We start from the raw sequence: 27,506 nt of genomic DNA, 5'->3' as shown, positions 1-27,506 counted from the left end.
CCCCAACAGTGAGAGGCCCGTGTACCGCCAAAAAAAAAAAAAAAAAAAAGCACAGGCTTACAGTTTCAGATCTTTTTCAGCAAGCTTCAAGAATCAACATTTTTTTTTTCAAGAGGAAAAAACAATGAAAATGAACTTTTCAGTGGTTTTCCTAAATTAATTCACTCCTTGGAAACTAATAACTCTTGTCTCTGATTAATTCTTCTGACTAGTTTACTATGGCTCAATTTATTCCATGCAAATCTGCTTGTCAAGCTACTATGAAGCCCAAGCAGAATATAACATATAATACAGAATTGGAGGGAGGGGAGGAATCCCAATTACTGTTTAGTAGAAGTGCTAATTACTCAGAAAATACTCATGATGCTCATAAGGAATCATCTTGTGGAAAAAGAAAAATCCCTCAAGAATTAGCTAGAAATATGCTGTCCTTTCACCTATCTGTGGAAGAAAATCCAGCTTGAGACCTTCAAGAACTCAGGTGAAGGTATCCCTTCCTTTTGTGTGCTTTGGGGCCTCTCCCTTCAGTTACCGGGGGCAGCACACCCAGCACTGACAGTGTCTCCAGCACCTCCAGGTGGCACCTTCCTCTGGGACCCTGGGATTTTGTGAGCCAGATGGTTGGGACTAACTCATCATCTGTTTACCAGATCTCTCGAGGGGAGAAGTAGCTTCCAATTTCCATCGTCTTCTGCCTTGCTCCTCATGGTGCTAGAGCCCCGTAAAAAAAATGAAACTAACTAACCATGTTTGGAATTCTCTAGACTTCTTCAAATGTGTGAACAGAATGAGAAACTCCATTTGTTTAACTAACATTCCCAACTACATCGTGCCTTGTTAATTTCCCCATTGATAATGCTACACTTGGCAGACACACCTTTGATTATTGTTGTTGCTTTTTCCTTTCCCAGACCTGTTCTTCTTCTGCTTTTCTTTGTGTAAACGGTATGTACTGGCTTTGTGAAATCCCTGTAGCAAGTTGTGAATGATGTATGAAGTGAAAAGTCTTTACGCAAGGCACAGTAGGAATACAGAAAGTGCTGTGCATTCACTGCTGGGCTGAGTTTTTAACTGTGTACTAGAGTCATAGATATACTGCATTCATCCTACACTGCCTCAAAATCCCAGGAGCTCTCAACTGGGGGCAAGGGGCACCATCCTGCAGAAAAGCAGAGTGTTGAATTTATTGACCTCCAAAAGTCCTTTTTAGCACTGTGATTCTGGTTTCACTACAGGTAGGATTTTTTTCCCCTGTAATTTTAACAAAGAAACAAGAATAGGAGTCCACAGTCCAAGTCCAGAGTGTAGGAAATTAACCCATTCCCTGGCCTCTGATATGGGAAGGTTGGGGAAGGAGGTTGGCAACTGTCAACGCTCTGCTAGCTAATATCACTTGGAGAGGATATGTCTCTTCACCCCTGCTTGAGAGAGAATTTGTTATTCCAAGGAGCCAGGAGGAGAGCTAGCCTTCTGATTTATGTGGTATTTTCCTTTTAAGGAATCAGAACTCTCTGAGGATTATCACAGTTTCTCTATGAGCTGAGTGTCACATTCGTGTATGATCTAAAATTCTACCATGTTTCAAAACTAGATGCCTAATCATCCAACAAATATCTTATATAATCAATTAGACATTATCCAGTGTTAATTTATGGACTCATGGATTAACTGATTCAGGTACAGCAAGGATGTGGGGCACACACCCATGGGAGAGGGGAGCTGAATAATTAGGCACTGGCTACTTCCTGCTAATTGTGACCTCCTTGAAGATGGACAGAGGGGGTTAACAGAGCAGCTCTGGCTGCAGCAGTGGAAGCAGAAGGGACGGAGTCCTCCCACTCAGCCTCTGACTCATTTCTTTCCCCCAGCAGCAAGCCCTGGAACTTTAAGCCTTGACTCCTCTCTTCTGGGTGGGGGTAGGTGAAGAACTAAGCAACTCCTTGTTTAAGCAGCACTCGGGGGTGAGCATGTTGTAGTCATGGTGCTCCTTAATGACACTTATGCCAATGCCAAATAGCTGGGTCATAATTCTAGTCTCCTTTTTATGCTTGACTTTTTGTTACCCTACCTCTCCTACCCAATCTCCCGACCCAGTTCAATGAGAGTTGCCTACTTTACCTCTCTTGTCTCAGAGGATGGGAAATTATTATCCAAGCTGATAGACCAACATTCAAACAGAATCCCTGACTTCCCGAATTCCACCTTTTCCCAGAATCCTCCAGCATTTATGGTTAGGTTTTAGGCATTCCATTCAAAGTCAGGCTATCTTTATTACGTGACTGAAGAAAGAACAAACCCGTGGCCTGCCAGTCTCAGCTTTCTTCTTGAATTACCACATCCTGTTCCCTCATTCACCACATGGAGGGGAGCAAACCTAGAGGAGACCTCTGAGGGAGCAAGAGGCCTCACAGAAAGCCAGGTTAAAGAAACGATGGGTCCTTTAATCCTGAAGAGAAGAAAGCAGAGACATAACAATGGTTTTCAAGGACGAGAAGAGAGAATCCAGAGAGAATGGGGAGCAGTTCTGTTGAAATCAGTCTGCAAAGAAGGAATGAGCTCAATGCACAACCAGGAAGATTTGTGTGAGAATCAATATAAATCACTCACCTAACTCTTACCAGCTCTTGCCTTTGATATGGAGAGGTTTCATTTTGTTCCTTGCATCAGTTATTTCAGGGTGCTTAAAGTAACAGAAGATTCTGAAAAGGAGAATACCGTGTAGAATAGTTGGGATAGAATCTTTTGAGGACTTTGCTCATTGTTGTCTGTGGATTAGAACAGAGAACAACTATTACTTAAAGCGCCAAACAGTTTAGTGTGTCTGTTTTGGGAAAATCGGTATTCTATTCATGCGTGATTTTCTGTGTTGGGGTAAAATGTTATTATGACATTACAAGTTCCCATCTCATAATTTTTCTTGTCCCAGGCCATTTGCCCATACTTTCCTTCCAAATGAAACTTGGTGCCTGAATTTCTTGCATATGCCTCTGGAGTTCTATTTCCTATTTTCCCCTTCTTTTTCTCTTGATGACTATTAGGTGCTCGTTTATCCATCCTTTGCCTGCCAAAATTCCAGCCATCAAATGCATAAGCCAAAATGGTGTAAAGGAGGGGGTGATAGTAGAGATGCCTGTCACTTAAGTTAGAACAATCCTTTTTAACTCCAAGGGGCAGAGCCAACCTCGGTCTCCTGTATGCCTAGGAATATATTTTCCCCCTGATTTTAAGTAGCCTGAAAATGACTGGTCCAAGGAATAAAATGAAACCTCTTTCTCAAAAGCAAGAGCCTTAAGCAAAGGTGGTAACAAACCCTGACACACTAAGGTTTGTCTGAACTCAAAATTCAACAGGGTTCTATCACTCAGCACATTTTTTCAACAAAAATCTGAATTGGATTTTACAAAAAGTGACTGTGGGCTCGGGGTTCATTAGGAGCATATTAAACCATTGGGATATAAAACATTTTTCTCTCTAGTAGTAAAGATCAAACAAAATCCCGAATGCAAATTTACTCCATCTTTTCACCAACAGATCATTTCCAATAACTTAGACAATGCGTGAGGAAACACCCCATCCTTAGGAAGAGTCGTGTCTCAATGGCAGGGATAGATAGACCTGTCATAATGCCACTGCTTGGGCTCATCAGTGACAGCACAACACACTTCACATTTATTTCTAGCATGATTGTCAAAAAATTCAACTTGGAAATCACATGCTCCAAAGAGCGCTACTTGATGGAGGTACAACCTATTCATACCCTCAGCGGTGAGAGATGGCGCCAGTCCATGACATGGGAGATTGCTGAATGCTCCTCCAAGCTCCGAACCAGCCCTCAGTGATTTCTTACAGATATTTACTTTCACACATGGCATATAGAACATTAAAAGGGTTTTGAAAAATCCCTCAGTTTTTCAACTTCTGAAGGATTATTAACTTCAAAGTCTGAAGAAATGTCGCCTTTCTATCTTTGGAAATGCCAGGAACCTTTGCATATCCCTACCACAGTACCAAGCAACCCCCAGCAGAGAATAACGATTACTGCCTCGGTGGCGAGAGGATGGCTTTTGATCTCTTAACATATTGGAAATTACTTAAAGGTAAGCCATCTGCTAGCTGAGGAACAAAAACAGATTACATCACACCCTGCTAGAAAGATTGTGTTAAATCCTGTATATCAAGGCTTTTAATAATTCTATATTAAGTCAGCTAATAGGATTAGGTACACATCTTCTTTAGGCTTATTTCCTCAACTATTAAAAAAAAAACTTTTTGTGTGTGTTTGACGACCTGCAAAATTCAAGAGTATTCCACTGTGAATAAAAAGGGTTCTTTCAAGAGGAAGCATTTCTTCAGATCACCACTGCTCTCCAAAGAGATGTACAGCAGAGGTGCCTTTCCAGAGCAGTTTGTAGGGGGAAGGGAAACCAGTGCACTTCTGTTGTTGCTAATATGATTTATTGCCTGTGCATTACAAACCTGCCTACAAGAACTTCATACCTGCATTGTTCTTCTCCAACAAGTCACAGGTGGGATCCAGGCAGGTGGGGAATGTGAGTTTGCCTGGTTCCCTCAATAGTAGTAGTTAATGGTGACCTTGGTTGACAGTTTACCATGAGGTTGGTGTGGCACAAGTATTGGGGGCGATAAAGGAATAAGCCTTGATTAATAAGAGCTTCGAGCATCTGCAAGACTGGACAGTGCCAGCCTTGAAAAAGCTTGCATGCTAAAATTATACCATGCTCACGTCATACATACTGTCCTCGCCACCTGTGGTAAGCTCTAGGTCATGGGAATATTACAGTATATTCACCTGATTACATGTGGGGAATAAAAAGAAAGGGTCTTCTTTATTCTTCGCCCCTTCTTTCGTTAATTTGTTTAGTGTTATTCCACAATCCCAGAGCATTAAATATGCACATGATATAAATTAACCTCCACTTATTGCTTCTAAATCTTTTATAAGAGGTTCATTTACTCACTCGGGGATACTAAATGTTGAATAAAGTTTTAACAGTGATAACAACAAACACCATCTCTCAATGGTCCTTGAAGTAGTACTTGAAAACAAAAAAAAAGGTCTCAGGTCTTCTGAGATGAGGTAATTCTTTTCTTGGTGACAATGAAGGGTTACAAATAATCATTGAGAGCCAAATAAAATACAGGATTAACATATTTAGAAACCAACATTATGTGTTTGCATATTGAAAGCACTTAAGAAGTGGGGTGGTTTTTTTTGAAGTATAGTTGATTTACAATGTTGTGTTAGTTTCTGGTGTATAGCAAATAGGTTCAGTTATCAGAATTCTTTTCCATTATAGGTTATTACAAGGTATTGAATATAGTTCCCTGGGCTATGCAATAGAACCTTGTAGTTTATTTTATATAATGTAGTGGGTATCTGTTAATCTCAAACTCCTAATATATCCTTCCCCCCACCCTCTCCCCTTTGGTAATCATAAATTTGTTTTCTATGTCTATGAGTCTGTTTCTGTTTTGTAAATAAGTTCACTTTTATCATATTTTTAGATTCCACATATAAGTTATATTTGATATTTGTCTTTGTCTGACTTACTTCACTAAGTATGATAATCTCTAGGTCCATCCATGTTGCTGCAAATGGCATTATTTCATTATTTTTAATGGCTGAGTAATATTCCATTGTATATATGTGCCACATCTTCTTTATCCATTCATTAGTTGACGGACACTTAGCTTGCTTCCATGTCTTGTCTATTGTATATAGTGCTGCTATGAACGTTGGGGTGCATATATCTTTTCAAATTAGGCTTTTCATCTTTTCTGGATATATGCCCAGGAGTGGGACTACTGGATCATATGGTAGCTTTATTTTTAGCTTTTAAAGGAACTTCCACACTGCACCAATTTACATTCTCACCAACAGTGTAGGAGGGTTCCCTTTTCTCCACACCTTCTCCAGCATTTGTTATTTGTAGACTTTTTGATTTTGGCCATTCTGACTGCTGTGAGGTGATACCTCATTGTAGTTTTGATTTGCATTTCTCTAATAATTAGAGATGTGGAACATCTTTTCATGTGCCTGTTGGCCATCTGTATGTGTTCTGCGGAGAAATGTCTTATTTAGGTCTTCTGCCTATTTTTTGATTGGGTTGTTTGTTTTTATGAGCTGTATGTATGAGCTGTTTGTATATTTTGGAAATTAAGCGTTTGCTGGTCACATCGTTTGCAAATACTTTCTCCCATTCTGTAGGTTGTCTTTTCATTTTGTTTATGGTTTCCTTTGCTGTGCAAAAGCTTCTAAGTTTGATTAGGTCCCATTTGTTTATTTTTGCTTTTATTTCTTTTGCCTTGGGAGACTGACCTAATAACACATTGCTACGATTTATGTCAGAGAATGTTTTGCATATGTTCTCTTCTAAGAGATTTATGGTGTCATGTCTTATATTTAAGTCTTTAAGCCATTTTGAGTTTATTTTTGTATATGGTGTGAGGGAGTGTTCTAACTTCACTGATTTACATGTGGCTGTCCAACTTTCCAAGCACCACTTGCTGAAGAGACTGTCTTTTACATGACTTGATAGAGATCACCCTAACATAGTGAATCAATTTCTGTTTTTTGTTGCTGTTATTATTGATTCAACCATGCTCTATGGCAGCGGCCTTAATCATATTTACTTACCACTCCAAAAATGTGCATTAATTCTACTCTGTAACACACCTTGTGGTAACATGAAGGATTTTATTAAAGTCTGCCCTTGCTAATCTAGATTCCTGGGAGTGAATCAGCAGCCACATTGTATAATGGAAACAGTAGAGAGGAGCCTACACTGATTTAGTACCTCAGCCTTCGTTCTAGGCAAGTAACTTATTCCCTCTGAGCCTCAGTTTCCTCAAACAGAAAGTGATAATACTAATACCTACCTTCCAGAGTTCTAGGTACAGCAATATATATATATAAGAACCAGAATAAAGTAGAATATAGAACATAGTAGGCACTGAATAAATGGTAGTCATCATCATTAATAATAATGATTGATCATTTATAATGTTAGCATTCATAATAAAAATGATAAACATTATGCAGTTTTGTTTCCTATTAGATGTGTTACATAAGAAAGCTTAACATCCAGAGGCAACACCATAACAGAATCTGAGGTAGAGCACAAGTTTTTGCAGCCTCCTGCTGTCATCTGAGTCCCTGTTGAGCAGATATAACCCTGGGGACAGAGGACTATCCATCAGATGCCATGTCAGCTAAAAGCTCGAGCTGCCAATTTTACCTCTATTTGCATTGGATTGAGTCAATCAGCCTTCAGCTTCCACAAGGATAAACAGCCAGCAAACCAGTGAAGCTCTTATGACTCACTCCCAACAGCCTTATTAAAGGATCTTATCTATTTCAATACCTGCCAGTAGGTGTGGAATATTAGAGTGTATACTTGGAATCTACTGCTGTCTTGAATTAGTGACCTTGGCTGAGAACTGACATATTTTTATATCAAAATAGTAGAAACCTTTCTTTTCTCTCTTTCCTGATGCATAACATTCTGAAAGACGGGAATGGCCTTCAGCTAATACAAATCAATTTCCACTCAGCTTCAGTCACCATTTAATTGTTGACTGCTTTAACTTTTCTCACTTCCTTTATGGATTATGTTCCTTTCTTCTCTACAGCCATTTAATTTATTCAGTGACATAATCAAACTTAAAATGATGTGATGTTTCATATTTTTCTTCTTCTCTCATATTTTTATTGTGTTGAATTTATTTAGAAGCAAATTATTTCCTGAAGGAGAAAAAATTTTAATGAGCTGACTTTTTACTTAGTCTCTATATTCACTTCTTAGATCTTTTTTTTTTAACATCTTTATTGGAGTATAATTGCTTTACAGTGGTGTGTTAGTTTCTGCTGTATAACAAAGTGAATCAGCTATACATAATACATATATCCTCATATCTCCTCCCTCTTGCATCTCTCTCCCACCCTCCCTATCCCACCCTTCTAGGTGGTCACAAAGCACCGAGCTGATCTCCCTGTGCTATGTGGCTGCTTCCCACTAGCTATCTGTTTTACATTTGGTAGTATATATATGTCTATGCCACTCTCTCACTTCGTCCCAGCTTACCCTTCCCCCTCCCCATGTCCTCAAGTCCATTCTCTACATCTGCATCTTTATTCCTGTCCTGCCCCTAGGTTCTTCAGAACCATTTTTTTTTTTTTTAGATTCCATATATATGTGTTAGCATATGGTATTTGTTTTTCTCTTTCTAACTTACTTCACTTCTTAGATCTTGATTTGTTAAAAGAGCACTCTCTGATTTCTTCCATCACACGTTTCAGAATGATGGACACCTGCCATTCCCTTTAACATTCCTACCATATTTACCTGTAGAGAAGTACGCTGTGTGCTAATTTACATATTAAAAAGAAAAACTAAAACTTAAAGTGAAAACCAACCACTAATAGTGCAAAGGGGGGTATCAGAATGATACAAGAGCGTGACTTGTCTTCTTTCTGAGTACTCATTTTTGTCATCACTGACCTAGGCATGAAGGTATAGAGGAAGGACCTTGAGCTTTAGAGTTAGACACTTTCTGGGTCAAAACCTGGCTCTGCAACTTATAAGCTGTATGTCCTTTGGCAAAATCCTTGACTTATCTGAAACTGTCTCCCTCCCTGGAAAAGAGAAATAACTGTTCTAGCTCTCAAGATCATCGTGATGATTAAATAAAATAAAATAAAATATGTAATGTGCCTGGCATATCCATTTTCTCCCAGCAAGTAAGTACATTTGAACCTACCAGCAGGACAGCAGCTTGAGCTTGGGTTCTCCTGAAAGGGGAACCTGAGGCAAAGGCTTCTGTACTATTCCTTTCCCAGCTTTCAGAGTGCTGGAGTGAGAGAATCAAGAGGAGTGAATCAGGGAAGGAAGAAGGAGAGTCAATATAAGTACACATGATTAAGAGAGCTGCCACTAAGGTCCTCTTCCTGATACTGGCCATACTCCTCCCTGGCTGTATTCTGTAGCAGCAGCTGTAGTTCCACATAGTACTTAGGTTGATGAGCACATACAATAACTCTCTTCTTTGTCTGCTGATGCACTGGCATGAAGAGTTACAACATGCTAGTTAAAGGTTCAAGTTCAATGGAACCCTTTCTGTGCACCTGGTAGAAAGACCCCTACCCCTTATCCACCCCACAGTGGAAACCAGAACCTTAAGTTTGTGGGGACTGAAATTACAAAATTTCACAAGTGAGTTGCTGCCCCTGCAATGTGAATGTGAGCTGCTTTTGATCCTTCCTTCTTATGGGCATTGAGAAGAACACATTCACCAGATTAATTGTCTCATAGCTGGTACCAGAGTCTCTTTTAATCCACTCACAGGAAAGATAACACATCTGGCATGGTAGATGTGACTGGGTTTAACACCTGGCTAAATTTATGGTAGTTTTACATTATCTGCCAGGATCCCTCAGGATTTTTCAGGGCCAGACAGGTAAATTGAACAAGGGATATGATGGAAACAATCACATTTGTATCCTTCAAGTAAGTCTGACAGTGGCACCAAGCTCTACATTTCCTCCTGGGATGCAGCATTTCTTCTGATTTGTGGTCTTGGCCAGAGATAGAGGCAGTTTCTACTGGCTCTTTGTACCATAATGGCCTTTACATTACAGATCTGGGAACCAGTGTGAGGGTTCTAACAACTGATAAATGTATTTATCCTAATGATATACTCAGAGAATGAGAAATAACCTCAAGATGGGTCTATGAATACTATGGACCCACTGTGAGACAATTTTGGGCCAAAACTTTATTATCATGGTTCTCAGATGAGCTTTTACTCTAACTGAATGTCCTTGATGGCATTTCAGGTCTTTTGGTTTCATTTCAGCCCCAACTCTTTATCTAACAGACTTTAAAAGGGCTAGGTTTTTCCTTTTCAGCAGTGAACAGTTACTCTAACAAATGGCCACAGGTACATGTAAGGGACAAGTCAGAGGAAGATTTTCTGTATATACTTGTGGTGACATTGAAGGGTTCTTCCTCAAGAGATCCTGGCCTCCCTAACAATCATTATACTCTGGGTCTGTGAACTGATTTAGATCTGGAAACTGGATGATAGACTGTGATTTTTCTACCGTGGTAGTTGGTGTTAGTATTCTCTTCACCAAACTTCAAGGCATGTCTCAACAGACAATTAGGACTGGCTCCTGGGGTTCTTTGTAGGATATTGAATTCCAGTCATGGATGGGTGCCCCATGTCAGTAAATTTTCCTCTATCCAGCCCCGTACCTGACCTCCTCACTCCAGTCCAGGACTCTCGAGCTCCATTCTCACCTGTGTAGCCCCTAGTCTTGCCAGGCCATATTAGCAAATCTCTGCAGTTCTTTTGGTGCGTATCCTCCAGGAGTAGTGCTTGGGCTGGACTGAGACTTCACCTTGGTCAACAGTCTCGAGGCAATGAGGGATGCTGGGGCATATCTTAAGGAGAAAAATTATCATTTTATGAGGCACCTGCCTTAGGGGGAGTCCTTGAATAGTCTCCAGGCAGGCAGGCACTTCTGTCCTCTGGTAAGGGAGGGTTTAGTGAGAGCTCAAGATTCTCATCCTGGTTCAGCCAAATAGTCCCATCCACTCCTTTCCTGCCAAGATAATAACTTTGATAGTGGACATTTGTGGGGCTACATATTCATTCTGCCACCTTTACAATTAGATCCTGGGTTTTATTTTCAGCATGGTCTTCCCTGTGTTTCCAGGAGACGACCATTTCCATTGAAGCTGCTGTAGAGGATTTCTGGCTTTTACAGACTGGCTTAAGTTGACACTTTGCTTCCTCGAGTCTGTTATTTTCTAAAGCTTCCACTGCAGCTAACAGCAGTTGTCTCTATTCCACAATTTCTATCATCCACATTTTATCCATGCCTTAAACTACCATAGCCCCCTCATTTACCACCTGCATCTCAGCCCAATTACCCACAGGTGAAAGTCTTAGTTATAATGTCACTACATGCCAGAGGTTATCATCACCATATCTGCTGCTAGCAATGGGGTCTTTTAAACTGAAATCCAAAATACCCTCCTGAAGGGCTGCTTTCTGGAGCCACTCTGCTATCAGTTGTTCTCACCTTGGTTCACCGGAAAGTAGAGTTTGAACCAAAGTCTTACATCGTACTATTTAATTAGGCAGTATAATTCAAAATGAGGAATATGGAGTATGAAGGATGGAGGAAAACACAAGAATGCTGATCAGCCTGGCTGAGGCTAAGTTCAACTGATTGTTTCATGTTGAAAGGCCATCCTCTGAGAAGCCATACAGCTACTTCACTGTTTCTCTAGGGGGAGAAAGGGGAAATACATCAATTCATGGGCTCCTGTCACTCACTGGTCAAATTTTCATCCCATGAGGGTGCTAAGTCCATTGCATTTCCAGGTTGTATTTACATGAGTGCCTGGAAGTGTCCTGTGGCATTCTAAACTTCTGTATGGGGACCCTTTGGCAGCAGGTGCAAAATCAAGACATATAGTGCATCACTGTCAAGTTGAGCCTGGATGAATTTTATCAGAAACTATGCAGAACTAGTCATCACAGCAGTGGCCGGAGTTAGAGATAGGTAAGACAGAAAGAATTGGAAGTGATACATGTTAGGTATCTGATATAAGGGTGTTTCCATCTTCCTGAGGTAAGAAATCACTTAGCGTTACAGAAGCACCCTCCGTATTTGTGTCACTTCGAACAAATAAATAAAACAGCTAAAGAAAAAGTAATTAAAGGCTAAAGGCCTATGGGCTCACTCAGTTTTTCCTCCAAAAAGAATATGGTTATGGAGTATGTTATACTTATGTCTCATTTTATTCTCACATCACGGCAGGTACTATTAGTCTTATATGAAGAAACTAAAGCTCAGAGAGGCTGTGTATTATAAAGTTAATATAGCAAGTAAGTCACAGATCTGGAGCCCATAATCTAATTTGTTTACCCAGAAAATGATTTTTTTCATGTACCATGTAGCCAATTTATCTTTTCTCTCCCTCTAGAAATTCTCTTTCTCATGACTTTTGCCTTTGTAAATATGCTATTGTAAGACTTATTCATACATCAAAATGAGTCTAGAAGCTAAGGGTTCAAAATATCGTAAATTGGACTTTAAAACATTTTCTGTGGTGTTCTATCTTCAATTTTATCTTCCTCAGTTTGTTTGTGTTACTTGTTTATTTTCATGGTAGAAGAGACTTGAGTGGTGGTAACAAATAAGGATGGTCCAGACAAAATGTCAGCAATACACCCACCATGTCTGTGTGACAGCAAGTTCTGTCCTGCTGTTTGTCTTCATCTTATCCCTTCTGATAACTTCAGACATTACTCCAAAGTCTTCTTCAAGAAAAGGACCATGCCATCTCTCCCTGTATTTTCCTCAGCCTCTGGGTACATGTAGAAGCTGCTCCATATAACTTTGTTGAAGGAGTACATAGAAAGTCTCTCCCCAGGGTGTGGAGAAAAGGGAACCCTCTTGCACTGTTGGTGGGAATGTAAATTGATACAGCCATTATGGAGAACAGTATGGAGGTTCCTTAAAAAACTAAATATAGAACTACCATATGACCCAGCAATCCCACTACTGGGCATATACATGAGAAAACCATAATTCAAAAAGAGTCATGTACCACAATGTTCAAAGTAAGAGAGTGGCATGGACATATATACACTACCAAATGTAAAATAGATAGCTAGTGGGAAGCAGCTGCATAGCACAGGGAGATCAGCTCGGTGCTTTGTGACCACCTAGAAGGGTGGGATAGGGAGGGTGGGAGGGAGACGCAAGAGGGAGGAGATATGGGGATATATGTATTATGTATAGCTGATTGACTTTGTTATACAGCAGAAACTAACACATCATTGTACAGCAATTATACTCCAATAAAGAAGTTAAAAATAAATAAATAAAATGGATCCCTATCAAAAAAAAAAAAAAGTCCCTCCCCAAACACATAAAAGAGCATCCTCCTCTTCCCCCTCATGGGTAAGGCTAGTTTGTGGGCCATATATTTTATAAAATGCCCTTTGTAAAATGAAGCAATTTTCATATGAGGAGAGTCACCTCAGACATTAGGAAGGCAATTAGGGAGGACTTTGTACAAGATGATTATCATCAAATCCTCCTGTGGGTTTTATGACATCTAAAGCCTCTTTTCAAAATATTGAGTACACATATGATGGTACTAGGCAGCCAAGAAAATATAAAGATTCACCTGTCTTTTTTCTAACAACCCTAATAGTTTTGTGGCAGCACTAAAAGCGTCCTCTGAAGGGAAGATGTGATTTACCTCTGGGCTTGGGAATGTGAGACTAGTGTCATTAGCCATTTCTTCCCCGGGTGACTTATATCATTTCTTTGACATCCATCTCCTTTGTGGTTAATGAACCCCAGGAGTGGGAGCTGTGGAACACACTTTCCAACAGTTAACCTCCACTGAGCCTCCTGCCTCTACTACAGTAGTCAGTGCCAAGCAGGGGAATATAGGAGTCTTGACTTGTTCCTAAGGATTGAGTCACAATGAGACACTGGTTCACCAGAATCTTTGCTGCTGTTGTTTCCATTTTCTTGGTAGATATTTTCCAAGACTCCCCATCAGCAAAGGAGAACACTCAAAATTGGTGAGAACCAATCCAGTTTTCCTGATTTATTCTGAATTTTTGAAACCCTCAGCATCAGTCCCAAACCAATGCAAGGTGTACTAGTATAGGTGGGTGGTTAAAGTGATGGGATCTGGAGACTGACTGCCTGCGTTCAGATTCTTCTTCTGCCACCTACTGGTTGTGTGATGATGGGCTTATTACTTACCCTCTCTGGCTTAGTTTCCTTATCTATAAAATGCAGATAGAAGTAGGATGCACCTAGTAGGATCACTGTAAGAAATAAATATGTAGAGGAACACAGGTAAAACACTTAGCTCAGCATCTGGCACATAGTAAGTGCTCAATTAACAGGAGCTATTACTATTAGTCTCTATAAACTGGAATAACTTCCCAGTGCCCTCAGTGACTGCATTTGAGAAATGATCCATAAGGAGCAGCTTCTCTGAAAACATTTGGTTGTGAGAAGAGCGCATTCCTAGAATTGCTTTGAATTTTTTCAGGTCTCATTATCTTTTCCTCTTGTGAAAAAAAGAGGTCAACATTCCTTTAGACTTGTAGGTACTGCTCAGCACAATCACAGAGGGCTTTTAAGTGAATATTCCTCCTTCATATTTCCTCAAAGGATCAGTCCTTCTTTTGGGTAAGACTCCAGCTAAGAGACCATATTCAGTTGGCCTACCCTTTCTTTATCTTGAATTGGTGCCATGTACAATCCAATCGCTAGGCTTTCACTGCAGTGTGAATTATTTTCTCAAAGAGGAGAGCAACAAGAGGACAGGGTCAGCACTGCTCAGCAGTGTCTATAGTGATAGTCCTCAGTAACACTGTTACTAAAGCAGCCTGTGCAAAGAGAATTCACCTCTTGAGCCAACCATTTCTTCCTTAGGGCTGCATCTCTCCTGTGGTCCACATGTATGATAATCAGACTCGTGACAATCTGGTATGTCTAAAACATATGCAAGTATAGATTTATATATAAATGCTCATATAAAATACTTCTAGATATGTACATACATGTACAGTACCTATGCATATACAATGTATGTGGCTTTCAATAGAGAGCGAAGCTTGGTCTTATATTTTGCTTGCTGCAAGTCCTTATCTATTCTTTGATCTAGTAATGAAACAATTAAGTCATTTATGATAATTAAACATTACAACAAAGTAGTAAGTGGGCATTAACTCACTTGAGAAATATGTTCTATTTTAGAGCCAGCACAACATGGTAGCCAAAGTCAGGAAAACATTAGTGTTCGGCACATGGCTCACTGTTAGCTTCCTTGCAGACAGACTACAAGTCACTAGAAATGGGAAAGGCCCCACAATCAATCTGAACCAAGGCTTAATGGCTCTCACTCTGGAATGTTATCACCACTGCTAGTTTCACTTATAAGTGGTTCAGGAGATACCAATTCCTGTGCCACTCTTGAGGATTAAGGGAAGGGTGTGTATTTGCCCATTTCTTCTACACACATTAAAAAGGCTTCTTCATTTATCTTAAACCCTGTCATGTGGAATATTAAGACTGCTGGGCTTAAATTAGAGGAAGGAGTATCCTTGTCTTCTCATCTGCTCGTCTTACCCTGAGCTTAAAGATACTTCTTGAACCTCGGCTTTGGAACTTGAGGAATTCAGGGCTGCACTGGCCATATGGCTCCTGAGAGGAGAGGAAGTGAGGGGACTTGGAGCGGCTACACTTGAGCCCACGCCACCTGGCCATTTCTTTCTCTGCTGTGCGCTGCCCCAGCCCTGCCTGCAGCTGTGACTGTTCAGGGCTGGAAGCCTTCAGTGCAGGGCAGGAGAAGAATCGGAAGGATTGAAAACATCTCAGAAAGACCATGCCCCAGTTGGCCAGCTAGAAGGCAGAAATTTTCACATTTGTTACCTTAATGGATAAAGTCATTGAAAGTCTGAAGAGAAATTATAATATCTGGGGAGGGTGATTATCATACCATTAATAGTTGCTGCTGCTGCTGCTGTTGATGAATAGCTTTTCTTTGATTCAGCCATTATTATTTACAATGAAATGTTTTATATATCACGGTTTGACTTTAAAGCAACTACCCTTAAGGGGTATACTATATTGCCCATGTAACCTTATTATGTGCTGGTATATTAAATCTTTTAATGGTTATCTACAAGATCTTGAGGAAAAGGAGGACAGGATGCTAAAGTTTTGCTAAGATAGATGATCTGGCAAGATGCAGAGTTTTAATAAAGGAGGTGGGGTGACATTCTTGAGAGGAACTGTTTAGAGAGGTAAGACACTGATCAGGTGCTACAGTGAGGGTGCCATTGGCCAGTCAGGGACGAAGAATGCTAAGCGGGTACTAGAGAAATAAGATATAAAGATGAAAAATCTCCATAGACATAAATCACCTGGATTGCAGCTTTGACTTCAGCAAGTATTGAGGTTCAATCTGAAGCCCTAACCCAAGCCTGGTGGGGAAAATAGTGCTGGGATGATAACTATCTTTCTATTAATTCTAGTAGTGTTAGTAATAGTAGATAGAATTGTTTTATAAAACAATTTCATAAATAAATCAGGGCAAATATTTTAAGGGCACAAAGGCTCCCTTAAGGACATCTGCCATGTCACAGTCACAGGCAGCCACAGATACTGGGGACTCTGTGTTACATCTCTTTGTTGTAGTTAGGGTATGAAAAGATCTTGAGGAAAACTTGGGACATGTCTTGGAAATGCAGAATTCTTAAACATGTGTTTTAGTCTCTTAAAACCATCATGCTTTCCATTGTTTCTACTCAAACCAAAGGTGTGGTGGGCGTCAGGCTCCTATAATCCTGTGACTTTGTCGCTGACCAACATCAACATGAGCTGACAGAAATTGCCAGGGAGTCAAATATGGTGGGCCATGGACTGCTTGCCTATTAAATGCTGTAAAACTCACCATCTTTGCCCTTTCCCTGTCAACAGTAATAGAACCCGGAGCAGGAAGATGTCTTTCTTTTTCCAGTGTGAAACAACTCCGGAGGAAGGATCTCTCTTATCTGCATCCTCTAGAAAGATCTCAGAAATATGGCTGTGGTGGTAATATGGAGGAAAGGGAGCAGAGGTGTTGGAGTCTGCAGGCAGCATGGAAATTCCTACTTGACCCATGGCAGACTAAGGCAATTTTGTCTGAGATAACCGGGATTTTTAAAATACCTTTCTGGAGCCAAAACATACCACATGCCAAATATGGACTCATAAGATTGGAATAGCCTCTCTCTCTCTCTTCTTTCTCTCTCTAAAGCTTGTATTATATAAATGGATATAGCTGGACCTTTTGTTCTTCAACAAACAATTCCCATCAACATTCAGAAAAAATTTAAAGCTGACCAGTTGGACAAGGGAAGAGGAGAGGGGAAATTGATGATGGTAGAGATAAATGTGAAGAAAGACAAGCCCTTCTATAAGTTCACAGTCTAGATCCCAGGTTAATAGACCCATTAGTGCTAAAAGAAGATCCCACTTCTTTTGAATGAAGTCAGATGAAGAGACTACTCAGTTGCTCCACTCTCAGAGTAAATCTAAAGCAATTAAGACAGGTATTTGAAAATACTTCTTTTTTCAAAGCACTTATTTTTAATGTCCAACTGACATTTTTATTGTGATATAACATTCTGTGCTTCAAAATGACTTTGAGAAATTAATGTTTGGCCTACTTGGTAGATTGCCAGTTTGGGGCAGGGCTGAAAGGATGATGGCACTGTGTTTCTCTTTAATTGTATTCAACATCAAGGATATCACATGGAGACAGTTATTTAATATGATGCCAGTCCCAACCATGGTGCAAGATTTCCCTTAGCAGAATCAAGTGGGAAGGCTATGGGGTAGTTCTCCAGGAGTCCTGGGCTGATAGCTGTTTCCACATGGGCCTCAGTTTCTTTGTTTGTAAAATGAGACAGGAATAGCTTCCCTTTCCAACTCTGTTTTTCACTCCAGTTAACATCTTTAAAAACATGAAGTGTGTAAAAGTGATTATAGTATATTTGCCTGGTTCTGTATGGCATCACTTCTTGAGACACTCAAAACAGAGTGTTTCTCATTCATTTTCTGCCAGGTAAAAAGACAGATAAGTCTAACCACATAACCCCAGTTCAAAGAGTGAAGGTGAGATTCAGAAAAATTTTCCACATAACAAAGAAATAAGAAAAGGAGGCAAAACCAAAATGCAACTCAGTGTTAGTCCTGAGCAAAATTGAATTTGGGAAAGTCCGTCTTTGGCCTCTATTCAAATCCCACTCCCTACTTGTTCTTTGTTCTCTACAGAAAGGTTATTGTTCTCTGTTATAGCAGTAATTAAAAACAATTAAAAGTCCTCCCAGGGACATTGTATTTGAGTAGAGTCTAGAAAATGAAAAGACCTTCCTGCTCCAATGATGGAATCTGAGGGAAGAAATATTCGTGGAACAGAGAGTCTGGCTTACTAACAACTACCACACTCTGCCTTCATGTTTCCATTTTTCTTCATGAATAAAATTTAAAGACAGTGAATGGAAATAAACAAAATACGAAACGTTTCCCTCCCCTCCCTATAACAGCCTCCCAGTTGGCAGCTCTCTTTTCTCGGAAACCACCATAATAAAGAATGGGTACCATGCCCAGGCCTTTCCAGCTCCTCATGGGCTTTATGCTTCATCCCTCAAAATTCTCTCAAGGTTTTCTGATTCCCTTTAACTTGCTGCTTCTCCAAAGAGAAGCTATGCCCAATGGTAACTTAAGATATATCCGACCAGTGTAAATGTTGTTAACTTCATTAATCTACTTCTGCCTTTTCTATTTATGAAGGGAGCATCAAAGCTCTGGGAAATAAAACTACAGATGGTCCGACAATAGTAGCAGGATGGCATTTCAAAAGAAGGCATTAAAGGAAACTCACCAACAGTGATACTTTTTCCTAATGGTTCTGGGAGGATAATTAAGTTGTTTATCACCTTTGATGCTTATAACCCTAACATAGGTGTTCCCTGGAAACCAATTAAAAATACAGCTGATAAACAGTGTCTCTTAGCTCAACAAATTTACTAATAATTTCAATCCCATTTGGAAAAGAATCTTGTCAGGTCTTTTGACATCAAAAGGCAACTTTCACACTCATTTACACTTCAGCGCCTGTAGTGATAAGCACACACAGGGTATTTACTCAGCCTCTCTTGATCTCAATAGAAGTGTCCTCCAGAAAGCTTCCCTTGGCCATTGAATGGTAAGTTTAGTTTCAAAGTATGAATTGTGCTCAGTAGCTTGGGCTTTACTTTGAAAGGCAATGGACCAGGATCTCTCTGATGATATCTTTGCCTAATTGTCAGGAAGTAGTGGTGCCTTGAATCTGTGGCCCTAACTTTGTAACTTTCAGTGGACATCAAGTTGATAATTTTTAGTTTCTTCAAGGACTCATAGAAGCTGGAAAGGGTTCTTTGTGAAAATCTCAGGTGGTAACAGGTGGCTTATGTGGCTGATTCAATAGAAGGTGGGCTCTCACTTGATAAGTTTGGTCAGGACCCATTTGTTTCCTTATATACTGAGCAGTTGGTACACCAAGCCCCCAACCCTGATCCAATCCACATCCATTGACTATTTTTCTGGAAGCTATTGAATATTTATAGGAGGCCTTTTCAATCTGGTTGAAAAGCTCATTGACAAAGTTCCTGATTCTTATGTCTGAAGGCTCACTAGTTCTCTTGTGGGAATGTTTGCTGGTTGATTGGCGGATTGGTTTAGCTCCTTTCATCTGCCTCAGCCTCATTCTGATCACTCCTCCATGTCTTTAGAGCTATGGTAATTCTCAGCTCACTTTATTTCTCATCAGTTATTCACTCTTCACTTGGGGCAAGTGGTGTGACTTTAGATTCAGGCATTAATCTCCTAGCTCTGCCTTTAAATAGCTTTATGGCTTTAGTCATTCCATGCTCCTCTCTGGACCCTTATTTCCTCATGTCCTTATTTGGAGGGAAAGAATTAGACCAGATGATGTGTGAAGGACCTTTCAGCTCTAAATGTTAGCAGATGTTTTTGGCAGATGGCTGATGGCAGATTTTCATATGAAACATTATTTCTTACTACTTCACTCTTTTAAGCGAGTTATTTTGTAATCACTTTCTCATCCAGCCCTCTTGAATGTATAGTTGCATTTAAGAGACTGATTCCTGGCCAGTGTTGCTGCTGTTGAGAGAATGGAGAAGAGAGTGGCATGTGATAAAACTGGAAAGAGAAGTTGGAGCCTTCTAAGAAACCAAGGAAGAATTTTTGACAGGTGGAAGAATCCTTGTGGCTGTAAATGTGGAAAACAAGTTAGGAAGAGGTTGGAGTCATTGAATATAGCTCTTTTGGTTAAGAAGCCATTTCAGTGGTCTAGCAAGAGTTAATTGTCCTTTGTATTAGGTGACCATGGAGGTAAAGAGAAATGAATGGATTCAAGAGCTATTTGGGAGGTGAGATTTACAGGAGTCAAAGATGACTGTTGTTGTCTGGCTTATGCCATTAGATGCACGGAGGTGTCATTTACCAAGATGTGGTACAAAAGAAGAGGACCAGGCCATAGATAAGCAGAGGATGCATTAAATTCAGTCTTAAATAATTGAGTTTGATACAACTTTGAGACATCCGGTGGAGATACCAAATAGGCATATAGGTCTGGAACTAAGAGGGGAGCTTTGGGCTGGATGTACAAATTTTGGAGTCATCAGCAAAATGAATGGCCATTGAAGCCACATAGAGGTTACCTGGAGGAGAGAACATAGAGTGAAAAGAGAAGAGTGCCTGGGACTAAAGTCAAACTTTAATGGCCAGGTAGAGAAGGATACACTGGCAATGGAAGTGATTATGGAGGTAGAAGGAAAACCAGGAGGGTGCGGTGCCAGTGAAATAAGGGACTTATTTCATGAAGCAGGAGTGGTCAATAACGTCAACTCTTGTTGAGAGATTAGATGGGGGTAAAAAATGTCCATGTGGTTTAACAACATGGAATTAATCTGTGACCTCCGAGCTGCTTTGGTGGAATAAGAGTGGAGCCAGGCTGGAGTAGGAAGAAGAGGAACTGGGATGAAGTCACAGGGACAATGAGTGTTAAGACCTGTTACAAAATCCGTTTCTGAAGTGGGTGAGAGAGATGGAGGAGTAGATCTAGGGGGATTATGGGGTTGTGTGATAATTGTTTTAAAAGGAGAGAGATACTCAAGCATACATTTATTCAACACATATTTATCAAACACTTATCTTGTGCTAAGCCCTATGTTAGGCAAAAGAGACACAGCAAAGAATTAAAAAACCCCTGTTCCAATGGAATCTACATTCTAGTGAGAAGGTGAAGGGACAGAGACAATAAATAAACATATAAATATATAATAAGCCCAGTGGTGATAGTGTATGAGGACAAAAAAAGTGAAGGAAGGTGATAGAAACTATCTGAAGTGGGGGGAATACTATTTTATACAATGAATGGTCAAGAAAGACCTCTCTGGTGTACGGTTGCCAGATTTCACAAAAAAAGATGAAGGATGCCCAGTCAAATTTGAATTTCAGGTAAACAACAAGTACTTCTCAGTATTAAGTATATCCAGTGCAATATTGGGGACATACTTATGCTAAAACATTATTTGTTGTTTACCCTGGATTTAATCTGGCAAGCCCACTGTGGTCAGATGACATCTTCCATGTTTAATGTCAGTGGAAACTCTCCGGCTAAAGAGACCAGTTGAATATAAAGGAGAGAAGGTAGGCTATACTCGAGAGTGGTCTGAAGCCCCTGAGAATCATTAAGGGATGGGATCCAAAGCCCAGGTGGAGGGGTTTACCCTAGACAGGGGAAGGAAGAGGGGATGCGTGTGGATGGGCAATGGTTTGTAAGCATGGAGGGAGAAGAGGAAGGCTTCCTGTGTGATACCTTTGATGTTTCTCTGGGAGTGGGGTGGAAAGACAGGGGCTGAGAGGCGGAGGTGTGTGGCAGGGAGATGGGTTAGAGGTTGAAGAGAGGGGAGATATGAGAAGAGGAAGAGCATGAGTTGGCATGACAGGTTGAGAGCTCTTATGATTAAGGTTGATTGTTCATAATCTCCATTACCCTTATGGAGCACCCTGAAGGTGGGAGCAGAGAAGCTCAATCTACTCCCCCACTGTCCCATTCTACCCCACCAGAGGCTCCTGTAGGGACTACTTGTAAGACTCACTCCCAGCATCTTTGCCCTGGGACTTCTACAGAGAATGGACCCATTAAGCATTTAAGCTATTTTCCTTTAGATAGAAAAATTGCTGCCACTGTAAAATCTACTTTAATAGCCCTACTTAGGAAAGGAGATGAAGTTGAAGATAACATCAGAAGAGCCATTTATGAAGCATCTAATTTTGACATACAAACTCCATCTTCACAGCCTGAAGTAAACTGGAGATCTGGCAATTAACCAGTTAATTTGAAAAATATTGACAGCCAGTCTGCATAGATAACACATTGAACTTGACTTTTGGGTTTTTGGCTTTTGTCTCTATTGTGTTTAGGTTTCTTCCTTTTACATGCTCCTTCAGTGTGGCATCTTTCCTTGTTTTAGTTGCACACAGTGCTTTTAAGAAAGAGGCAAATGATTTTCAACAAGTTAAAACATATTTTATTCACTATTAACACTTTTCATGTCATAATCGTATTGTTGCCTTCTTAACAAGCATAATAATTGCTTTGCAGTATTGCATTTATATGCAGAACATTTTTACAACATGTATTTTCATGTTTCATAAACACAAGGCTGAATACAGAGCTCCTTTCCAGAGGGAGAGTAACTAAGGCAAGGGTAACCTTCTTTCCTGTGAAGATTAGCTCAGCAGGCCATTATGCAGTGCTCCTATCCGTGCAAATCAAGAGCTCAGCAGGCAGCAGCATTTAGTGACATGTCCCTTCCGCGTATGACCACTTGAGTGCACGTGAGATCAGCGGCCAGCAGGAGACATGTAAATGTTCACCAACAGTGAAAAGACAGATTTGAGGTGGCGGGTAAGGGGTGAGTTCTGTGCAAAGGGCCCCACTCTTCCCTCCCCTAGGGTGAGAGCAGCACTGAAAACCTTCAGAGGCACACTTCTAGTACCATCTCTGGGTGAATTTAAATACAGAGAAGAGGCTATCTGTAAGAAAACCTTTAATCAGTGACTTAGAACTAAAAAAAAAAAAGGGTCAGGGGAGGGAGAGATCAGGATGGGGAAATTCGAGAGTCAAATATTTGATATTTGGTCTCCTTGGCTTCCTTGGGTCCTGTCCTCTGTGGACCTTTCCCTGGATGCATTTTTACATGATGTAGAACTGAGTTTCCACCTATTATCTGTACCCATCTCATACAAATGCAGCTTTAGGCAGAAGTAAGTCTTCTGGAGTTTGTGGAGTGAGTGAGGGAGCAGAGGGAAATTTTCTCCAGGCCAGATGTTAGGAAATGTAGTCTTATATGTGAGAGAGAAAGACTGGTCCTCTGCCAGCTTTCTGGGTGTTTCTATACGAAATCACTCTGGTTGATCAAAATCCTATGAGGAATTGCTGCCTGGTTGTGACTGGGATCTTTGTATCTTTCGTAGAGTCAGAGAATTCAGATGTGAAAGAGACCTGAATAAGTTAACCTTCTCCAGTGTTCCTAAGACGGCGTACTGGACTATGCTGGTAGGTCACAATCACTTGTGAACAAAGTATCAAAGTTTTGCGCATCAGAAGGGATTAAAGATTATCCTTAGGTTAATGTCATGTTCCCTCACTTGCATTCTGATGTGTTTTCTTGCCTGGGTGACAAAGTGAAGGTGCCACTTCCTATAGCCTGTGTGTATCTGTGACTGTGGGCTGTGCTTGTGAACAATATCTACCATGAAGATATGGAGGAATAAAGGTTGAGAATTCAGTCACCATTAGCATATGGCTGTCCCACATCACAGGCCCGCTGGCAGGGTCTAGGTTCTGCTGCAGTGTTAGCAACACCCCTTCCAAGTACTTGGGGATGTGCCCTAGAGATCTAACAGGCAGCCTATGGTTTTGTACTTTTACCAGAGTGGTGGGTAGTAGCAGAGGCCAACTACCCTTGACCTCTGTCTTCCAGCCCTTGGACAAGAAAAAGGATTGCATTGGTTTGGGGAGGATTGTAAACCGTATATCCCAACCCTGTCTTTAGGAGAAGATCCCATTAAATGTCACCGCTTACCCTAAGACATGGGAGTAAAGCAAATTCTGTTGTGTACCATCTCTTGTGTTGCACAGACAAAATGAAGTGGAGAATGGTCCAATTAATTAGAGCATATGAGGAACTTGGAAAATTAAGGCCGAGACCCATATATTCCTCTTATAAGCAGGCTTGTTTATAGAAACTTTACTACTCCATTTTATTTTAAATTTGTAGATAGCATATCAGAGATAGAAAATTCAGCTTCCACTTTCTTAGTAAAAATTTCAGTTCTGTCCCTTGCCAAAAAGACCTGCTATTACTCCACTGCTATTTCAAGGACAATTTAAAATAAAGTAAAACAAACATAACACAGACACATACAAAACAAGAAACAAAAGCTCATATTTATTCTGTGTATCAGAGCACATCAATACATCTTTCTTTCACATACGTCACTTTATAGTTTTTAACATTCAATTCTGATTTACTTGCAAGAGTAACGTATGAGATTTAAATAATTTACTTTAGAATATAAGTTATCAGCTGAATAAGTAGAGGTTACTCATTGGATAAAAATGAATTTTCCTCTTTGAGGGTACCCATTAGATGTTGCCTTGTACATTCAGTTATCAACAGTTCTTTCTAAACCCATGCAATAAATCAATTTTCAAATGATGATGTTGACTGCATTACAGGAGCTGTATTACTTCTCTCTCTGTATATCTACCAAGTGTTAAATACATTGAGAGCTTAGAAGCTAAAACCAATAAGTTAGGTCATTTATATTTGATAAATAATGAAAATAATCCACTATATTTAGACCAAGTCTTGTGGTTGACAAAGCACTTTATCATGTATTATCTTCCTTGGACTTTACAAAAGACCATAGAAACAGGAATTGCTAAACAAATTATGCAACATCCAGGCAATGGAGTATTTTGCAACCATTAAAACAGTATCATGGGGACTTCCCTGGTGGTCCAGTGGGTAAGACTCCGAGCTCCCTATGCAGGGGACCTGGGTTCGATCCCTGGTTGGGGAACTAGATCCCGCATCCATGCCACAACTAAGAAGTCTGCAAGCCATAACTAAAGATCCCGCATGCCGCAACAAAGATCCTGTATGCCTCAACTAAGACCTGGCACAGCTTAAATAAATAAATATTTAAAAAAAAAACAGGACCATTAGGAACCAAGATGGCGGAGTAGAAGGACGTGCTCTCACTCCCTCTTGTGAGAACGCCAGAATCACAACTAGCTGCTGGACAATCATCGACAGGAAAACGCTGGAACTCACCAAAAAAGATACCCCACATCCAAAGACAAAGGAGAAGCCACAATGAGACAGTAGGAGGGGCGCACTCACAGTAAAATCAAATCCCATAACTGCTGAGTGGGTGACTCAGACTGGAGAACATTTATACCACAGAAGTCCACCCACGGGAGTGAAGGTTCTGAGCCCCACATCAGGTTCCCAACCTGGGGGTCTGGCAACGGGAGGAAGAATTCTAGAGAATCAGACTTTGAAGGCTACTGGGATTTGATTGCAAGATTTTGACAGGACTGCAGGAAATGGAAACTCCACTCTTGGAGAATCAGACTTTGAAGGCTACTGGGATTTGATTGCAGGATTTTGACAGGACTGGAGGAAATGGAAACTCCACTCTTGGAGGGCACACACAAAGTGGTGTGCACATCGGGACCCAGGGGAAGGAGCAGTGACCCGAGGGGAGACTGAACCAGACCTACCTGCTAGTATTGGAGGGTCTCCTGCAGAGGCGGGGGGTGGCTGTGGCTCACCATGGGGACAAGGACACTGGCAGCAGAAGTTCTGGGAAGTTCTCATTGGCGTGAGCTCTCCCAGAGTCCACCATTAGCCACACAAAAGAGCCCAGGTAGGCTCCAGTGTTGGATTGCCTCAGGCCAAACAACCAACAGGGAGGGAACCCAGCCCCAACCATCAGCAGTCAAGTGGATTAAAGTTTTACTGAGCTCTGCACACCAGAGCAACAGTCAGCTCTACCCACCACCAATCCGTCCCATCAGGAAACTTGCACAAGCCTCTTAGATAGCCTCATCCAGCAGAGGGCAGACAGCAGAAGCAAGAAGAACTACAGTCCTGCAGCCTGTGGAACAAAAACCACATTCACAGAAAGATAGACAAGATGAAAAGGCAGAGGGCTATGTACCAGACGAAGGAACAAGATAAAACGCCAGGAAAACAACTAAATGAGGTGGAGGTAGGCAACCTTCCAGAAAAAGAATTCAGAATAATGATAGTGAAGATGATCCAGGACCTTGGAAAACGAATGGAGGCAAAGATCGAGAAGATGTAAGAAATGTTTAACAAAGACCTAGAAGAACTAAAGAACAAACAAACAGAGGTAAACAATACAGTAACGGAAATGAAAACTACACTAGAAGGAATCAATAGCAGAATAACTGAGGCAGAAGAACAGATAAGTGACCTGGAAGACAGAATGCTGGAATTCACTGCTGCGGAATAGACTAAAGAAAAAAGAATGAAAAGAAATGAAGACAGCCTAAGAGACCTCTGGGACAACATTAAACGCAACAACATTCACATTATAGGGGTCTCAGAAGGAGAAGAGAGAGAGAAAGGACCCGAGAAAATAGGTGAAGAGATTATAGTCAAAAACTTCCCTAACATGAAAAAGGAAATTGCCACCCAAGTCCAGGAAGCACAGAGAGTGCCATACAGAATAAACCCAAGGAAAAACATGGCGAGACACATAGTAATCAAATTGACAAAAAAGAAAGACACAAAAATTATTGAAAGCAGCAAGGGAAAAATGACAATATACAAGGGAATTCCCATAAGGTTAACAGCTGATTTCTCTGCAGAAACTCTACAAACCAAAAGGGAGTGGCATGATATACTTAAAGTGATGAAAGGGAAAAACCTACAACCAAGATTACTCTACCTGGCAAGGATCTCATTCAGATTTGATGGAGAAATCAAAAGCCTTACAGGCAAGCAAAAGCTAAGAGAATTCAGCACCACAAAACCAGCTCTACAACAAATGCTAAAGGAACTTCTCTAAGTAGCAATACTCATATCAGATAAAATAGACTTTAAAATAAAGAATGTTACAAGATACAAGGAAGGACACTACATAATGATCAAGGGATCAATCCAAGAAGAAGATATAACAATTATAAATATATATGCACCCAACATAGGAGCACCTCACTACATTAGACAACTGCTAATAGCTATAAAAGAGGAAATCGACAGTAACACAATAATAGTGGGGGACTTTAACACCTCACTTACACCAATGGACATATCATCCAAAATGAAAATAAATAAGGAAACAGAAGGTTTAAATGACACAATAGACCAGGTAGATTTAATTGATATTTATAGGACATTCCATCCAAAAGCAGCAGATTTTCTCAAGTGCGCACGGAACATTCTCCAGGATAGATCACATCTTGGGTGACAAATCGAGCCACAGTAATTTAAGAAAATTGAAATCATATCAAGTATCTTTTCTGACCACAACACTATGAGATTAGAAATGAATTCCAGGGAAAAAAACATAAAAAATACACATGGAGGCTAAACAATACGTTACTAAATAAGCAAGAGATCACTGAAGAAATCATAAAGAAAAATCAAGAAATACCTAGAGATGAAAGACAATGAAAACAGGACAATCCAAAACCTATGGGATGCAGCAAAAGCAGTTCTAAGAGGGAAGTTTATAGCTATACAAGCCTACCTCAAGAAACAAGAAAAAT

The 27,506-nt window shown here is 40.5% G+C and overlaps 1 protein-coding gene across 18 annotated transcripts in view; it reads left to right on the top strand.

The window, feature by feature from the left end:
• Positions 1–27,506, top strand: part of MTERF1 (mitochondrial transcription termination factor 1) — a 571,641-nt gene that overhangs the window by 387,867 nt on the left and 156,268 nt on the right. For 17 of the 18 annotated variants that reach the window (XR_008617408.1, XR_003679875.2, XR_003679882.2 and 14 more), the window contains one exon: positions 23,168–23,249. The exons of the other annotated variant lie outside the window; for it this stretch is intronic. The gene's annotated coding sequence lies outside the window, so the exon portion shown is untranslated. The remainder of the gene's footprint in view (positions 1–23,167; positions 23,250–27,506) is intronic. 18 annotated transcript variants of the gene reach the window in all.

This window comes from Physeter macrocephalus, chromosome 5 (assembly GCF_002837175.3).
Source record: "Physeter macrocephalus isolate SW-GA chromosome 5, ASM283717v5, whole genome shotgun sequence".
Lineage (NCBI taxonomy): Eukaryota > Metazoa > Chordata > Mammalia > Artiodactyla > Physeteridae > Physeter > Physeter macrocephalus.
The sequence above is the reverse complement of the archived record's forward strand: the minus strand, read 5'-3'. Positions and strand labels throughout refer to the sequence as shown.